Genomic DNA, 6,643 nt, shown 5'->3' with positions numbered 1-6,643 from the left:
GGCAGTGTTGGGGAAGATACTGGAAGAGCCTGGAGTCAGCTGGGCACTGTGGTCCAGCCACTGAGCTGCCCTCTCTGGGCTTCTCAGGCAGGCAGCATGCTCCCCTGCGCTCCACGCAACTCTCACAGTTGGCGGATGGACAGGTGGGAGGGAGCTCCGGGGCAGCAGGAGGACCTGAGGGTGCTGGGCAGGTGTGGGAAGAATTGAGCCCCCAGCCCCCACTCTGCCCCCTTTGATCCTCTGTACCCCACCTTGATTTCGTTTTACTTGGATCCACGATCAACACCAAGAAATCCAATGATCGCTCATTGGGCGACTCTGCTACACAGGAGCTCCTGCTGTAAAGAGGGAAGCCATCGCTTTGAGGACGCAGGTGTGTCTGAGCCAAGCCCTGGCCTTTTCAATCTGCCTGTGCAGAGCTGGACAGTGACTAAGGATTGACGCGTGTGAGTGACGGCTCTGGTGAGGAACATTGACCGCACCGTGGACTGCCGAGGGAACAAACGAGTCTGCCTCGCAAGAAGTGCAGCCAGAGTGCTGCTTAGAAGCAAGGATGGCGAGACTTCGTCTCAGGTACTTTGGGCATAATCACAGGGGAGACCAAACCAAACCAGATGAGTCCATGCCGACTCACAGCGACCCTGTAACTGGGTCTGTCTGAGACTGTGACTCTTCACGGCAGTGGAAAGCTCAGTCCCTCTCACGTCAGGAGAGATCAGTTCCTGGAGAAGGACATCATGCTGGATGAAGTAGGGGGGGCAGTGAAAGAGAGCAAGACCCTCAGGGAGATGGCTTTGACCCTGTGGCTGCAATACTGATTGCAAACATAACAATCGTGAGATGGACACAGGCTGGGACCGGGTTTCCTTCTGTGGAGTTGGGACTGACTAGGTGGTGTCTAACCACATCCTCCATCTCTGCCCTCTCGATGGCTTCCTCCAGGGACCAGAACCAGTTACCATCCAGGTAACTAAGAAAAAAAGACATGCCCTGGAACAGGGCACAAACCATTTGCTTCCAAGTTGTTCTGATCCCTGGTAGAACCAGGGCAGAGCCGTGCTCCCTCCCTAGGGTTTCCACGGCACGATTTTCTGGAAGGAGGCCACCAGCTCTTTTTCTTGATGTTTCTCGGAGTGCCCTTGAACCTGCAACCTTTTCTGATTTGCAGTTGAGGATGTAATTGCACCTTCTCTGCTCCCTCCCCAAGGAACTTCTTTCCAGGAATGCCCCTCCCCACCCCAGGGCCATGAAGTAGATTCTGGCTGACTCTTAGGGTTTCTGAGGCTGTGAATCTATCAATCGATCTATCGATTATCATCATCTATTTATTTATTTTGAGGCTGAGTCTTCACCGAAGCAGAAAGCTTGAGCTTTCCTCAGCAGAGCAGTTGCTGGCCGGAGGGGGCACTGCCTCGCCCACTCTCCCCGCAGGGCTCTCTCCAGCAGCGCCTGGGGATGCACGCTGCTTGGTCTCCCAGTGCTTCTCAGAGGGTGGTGCACGTCTCCTTTGACACAGTCAGTTCACACCCATAGTGGTCTTTGCACCACTGATTAGGGGTGAGGCGGCGAGTCCCCTGATCTGAAAGAGGAAGTGAAAGAACAAGGTGACGTCAGTTGCCCCAAGTAGCTGAAGTAGGGCCCTGAAAGCCTGACCCACTCAAATCCGGTCACTTTCCCGGAACCAGCTGCTTTTCCCAGACATGTTGCCCCACCCCGGCTCTGTATATTGCTTAACTGAAGCAATGAGTTTCCGATGCCTACGCCGGAGGGAGTGGGCAGGCTGTTAGAGCTCCACCATCCAGTGTTTCCCGGGCAAGAGCGATGTTGGCCCAAGGGTGGGGTGCCTGTTCCATGTTCTCTTAAAGCTCCTGTTTCGTTGGGTGTCCTTGAGTCAGTTAGGGCAACAAGAGGCCTCCCGTCCGGCACTGGACTTCCCCAGGGGCTTTCTTGGCTGGGAGAGTGCGCTGGTGCAGTGCTGGGAGCTAATGGAAAGGTGCACGGTGCTGCAGCTCCAACTCGGAGCGCTTGGTTTGTGGAAAGCTATGGACGACAGCTTGAAGTTATCACGGATTCCATCTGGCTTGGAACCACGATTAGTGTTCGTGGGAGCAGCCGTCAAGAGATTAAAGGACACATGACTTGGAGTTAATCTGCACAAGACCTCTTTTAAAGTGTTGACAAGCAAGGAGGTTACTTTGAGGGCCAAGGTGCTCCTGACCCAAGCCAGTGGTATTTTCTATTGCTTCATAAGCCTGTGAAATTTGGCCATTGAATCAGGAAAACTGAAGAAAAACCAATGCATTGGAACCGTGGTGCTGGTGACGAATGTTGAAAGAACCACGGACCGCCAAAAGAACCAACTAATCTGTCTTGGAAGAAGTCCAGCCAGAATGCTCGTTAGAAGCAAGGATGGCGAGACTTCATCTCAGGTGCTTCGGACATGTTGTCAGGAGAGACCAACAGAAAGATAACCCGGCTTCGTAAAGTGGAGGGACAGGGACAAAGAGGAAGGGCCTCTAGGAGGTGGAGTGACACAGTGGCTGCAACAATGGTGTGTTAGTACGGGTGGACTAGAGAAATCCAGGGACACTCATGTGTGTAACAGATAACTTGATATCAGAGAGTAATTATATATTAAGAAAACATCCCAGCCCAGTCCAGATCAAGTCCATAGGCCAATATTAGCTCATATGTCCCATACCATTCTGTAAATTCTTCTTCAGACTCGCGCAACACATGCAATGACACCGAATGCAGGAAGATAACAGGCCAGTGGGTGGAAAGTCTTGTAGATCCAGTGGCGGTCAACGCATCTTAGCGCTGGCGTGGGTCTCCATATGACCCCTCCAGCTCCAAGGCTCTGACTGCCATCACAATAGTTCCATGTGTCTCGTCAACGGGAATGTCTTGCAGGGAGAGAGTGTGTCTGCCTCCAGTGAGCTATTTATCTCCTTTGCGCCTCCAAAAGAGGTCATCAAGCTCCACCCCTTTGTGAGTTGACAAGAGATCATGTAACTGCCACAAATGGGCTCAAACATATGAGCGATTGTGAGGATGGGGCAGGAGAGGACAGCGCTTGGTTCTGCTGTGGTTCGCGAGCTCCTAGCAACATGGATGGCAGCAGAAACCCTCAATCCATTTGTGGCGCCCTCACCTGGATTGATCCTCCATTGAATTCCTCCTGGCCATTGACCAGGGAGGTGAATCGTCTCCACCCCAGGCAGAATGTGTTGGAAAGGCGACTGCTCCACCTTCTTCAGCCAGCACAGGATGGGGCAGTGGCCCCTAGGGATTTACCTGGGTCTATCCTTAATGGAGACCCCCAGACTGGGGACAGTACTGGGGCTGCATAGTCAGGAGTCATGGTCTATTGCTTTTGCCCTGATTTCCTTGGTGGGAAGGCCCTGGACCCATCTGGGAAGCTCTTCTGTCTGACGTGATGCATGTGTTCCAGCTCACGGTCCTGTGCCTGACTCTGTAGTCCCACCTGTAACTCTGATGTACTGATCTGCTGCCAGCCAGGAGCTTGTGACAGTGTCTTTTGTGTTCCATGCCTTAGTTAAGCAGCTACGTGACTGTAAATCCTGGATTTCCATTATGACCTCGTGCTAATGGCCTCCCTCATTTGGATGCTATGTCTGTCTTTGTCTTGTCTTTGTTCCATTTAAGGCTTAATAAATGTTCTTCTTAAATTACATATTGAGACTTCGCATCTCTTTTGTCCCCTAAAACAGTACAAACCCACTGAGCGCCTCCAAAGAAAAAAGACATTGATGGACTTCAAGATTACAGCCTAGAAAGCCCTACGGTGCAGTCCCACTTTGTCCATGGGGGCGCTACGAGTCAGCAGTCTGTCTTGTTTGTTTGAATTTAGCATTCTGACCAGCAGTATTAATACAACCAACTCCTTGGTGGCTCGTAGTCCAGAGCATGGCTTTTTGTCTTCTTTTCAACTTGTTATTTTCAGTTGGGTGAAGGCTCACAGAGCGGTGGTCAGGCTGACACTCAGCGTTTCACATCCGTCCTGTCCCCTGTCATCCACGGTCATCCCCACAGTGTGACATCACTCAGCCTACTTCCTGCCTTTCCTGTTTCCATTCCTCCTCCTGTGCTAACCCTCTGAACTTCCCTCCTTGGGTTAACGCTGCCCTTTTGATCTCGGCTGCCTGGCTGTTGTAAGGTGTGTGCACCCCTCGTGCTCTTGTCTCCCTCATACCGTGTTGTTCGGTGCCATCCAGTTGGGTCCGACCCTGTGCTCGATGGAGGGAAACACTGCCCGGCCCGGCCCTGGCCTCGCGAGATGCTGGAACCCTTTGTTGCCCCCCTGTGTCAGTCCATCTCCTTGAAGGGCCTTCTTCGTGGTAGCTGTCCCTCTACTTTAACGAACATGATGTCCTCCTTCAGGGACAGGTCTCTCCTGAAGACATGTTGGTTGTACGCAAGAGTATGTCTCTCTATCCTTGTCTCGAAGGAGTACGCTGTCCAGACTTCTTCCAAGACGGATGTTTGTCCGTTCAGCAGTCCATGCTACTTTCCTCGTATCGACTTGTCCGCTAGGCTGCAAGGTTAGCCATTTGAAACCACCAGCTGCGTCTCGGAAGAAAGCCGGGGCTTTCTACTCCCATAAGGTGTTAGTTACAGTCTCGCCTACTCCCAGGGGCACTTCTACTCGGTCCTCTGGGGTCGCTGTGAGTCAGCATCGACTCGATGGCAGTGAGAGCGAATTGACTGATCATTGGGGCAGGAGTGAGTTTGGAGGGGTGGTGAGTTTGGGGTATATTTCTAGACCTGAAGTGTACCTAACTAAGGGAATTGTCCCTGGGGTCCGCCATTCTCTAACCAACCAGTAAGCCCGGGCATTTTTATGAGTTTGAGTTGTGTTCCACAGTTTCCTCCCACGCGATCCGGGACCTTCTGATGTGACCCCGTCCAGAGCATTCCAACCACAGTGATCTTTGTGGCGGTCAAGGACTAGGCCTTTTCTTCTGAAGAGGCACTGCGTGCGTACCAACCACCAAGCTGATGGTAAACTGCTTGAGCCAAGCAGACTCCTTCCAGAACCCCCAGTGAACCTTCCGGAAGCTGTCTTCCTGCAGGGGGCGCAGGAGGGCAGCAATGGAGACGCGGCCCCCCTACCACCTTCTGCGACAGCTCATTTCCTTTAAATGATTCTCCCTCTCTGTTTTTAAATCTAATTTTTCAGCTTCTGTTTTATCTTCACTCAAGTTGCTTTAATGAAACGAAAATGTGTCTGTTTCCCTCTGCTGGAGCTGCCCTGGGAATTTCAATAGAAAGCAAACAAGTTGGCTTTTAAAATTAAAATTTTATAGGTGGCATTTCCTCATTTAATGGGAGGCACAAAAGGCTGGAGTAAAACCAATTAACATGAGGTGGAGACTCAGTGTTCAGCAAAATTAAACAACAGGGGCTGCGGGCCAGGGAGTGCAGGGCTGGGGAGGGTGCTGGCGGGGCTGGCGGGGAGGGCTGCGGGCCGTGTCCTCCCAGCACCCAGGGCACAGGGGAACCAGCCCAGCTCATATGTAAGTGAGGACCTTATATTCCCCCATACCTGCCTTGTGCGTTCAGGTGGACAGTGATATGGGGCATGAGACAGAGGGGTTGGCTACTGTGGGGCTCTAGGACACTGGACACTGAACCTAGCTAAGGCCAATGCAAAGGTCAGAGTTCACTCTCCCAGCTCACCTAGTTGGTAAGTGGTAAAGCCACCCAGGAAGTCCAATTCCAGAGCTCCCTTGTAGCCCCCTTCCCCGACCCTGGGACAGTATGAATCTCCCTCATGCAGGCAGGGGTGTTGTCTTGATCACAGATGTTCCTAGGGCCTGGGACAGCACCTGGAGTGTAGTGTAGTAGGTGCTCAACAAACACTGATGGCTGAGTGAGCGACGGACTTCATGTAAGGTACCCCCTTCAGCCGCTCAACATCCAGTGCAGGATGAACTCAGGGGGTAGAAACAGTGGAATGAGTAGGGAGGGGTGAAATAAGCAACAGCAGTGTGAACGGCACAAGAGCAGCAGGTGATCCAAATCCGGGGACCGGCAGGAGGGAAGGTTTGGAGGTGAGAAGTGGATGATGTCTGGATCCAGCGGGAAAGCAGGGTATGAAAGAGGCGGGTGAGTCGGGAGAGTGAACAGCGGCTGGCTGTGAAAGGTGGGCCAAAGAACTTCCACATGGGAGCCACGGGAGGCTCTAGAGCAGGGGTTAATGACGGAGCAACACAAAACTGGTTCCTATGAGCCAGGTGGCAACAATGCCCAGCGTTTCCAAACTTCTGTACCAGTCGTCCTCTAATGTCAACTGCTTCCCCTCTCAGTCCCCTCCCTCCCTTCCCAGGGTGCTGCGCTGCAGTGCCACATCTCACAGATCCCCTGGACGGCCAGGGCAATGGCTCCCATGGTTGTGGAGGCTGGCAAGTCCTAAAGCCGTGAGTCAGGCATCAGTCTGGAGGATCTTATTCCTCACATCATCGTAGGAGTCCACGAACCCAAATTGGTAGGACAGACAACAGGCTGCTGGTGGACAAGGTTGTGGAGGCTGGTGGATCAGGCCAGATGACAGGCTGCTGGCTCCAGGACCAGAAGTCAGATGATGATGAGCCAGGGACCAGCTTCAACTCTGCCAGAG

The sequence above is a fragment of the Tenrec ecaudatus genome, chromosome 1 (genome assembly GCF_050624435.1).
Source record: "Tenrec ecaudatus isolate mTenEca1 chromosome 1, mTenEca1.hap1, whole genome shotgun sequence".
In the NCBI taxonomy this organism is placed as follows: domain Eukaryota; kingdom Metazoa; phylum Chordata; class Mammalia; order Afrosoricida; family Tenrecidae; genus Tenrec; species Tenrec ecaudatus.
The sequence above is the reverse complement of the archived record's forward strand: the minus strand, read 5'-3'. Positions refer to the sequence as shown.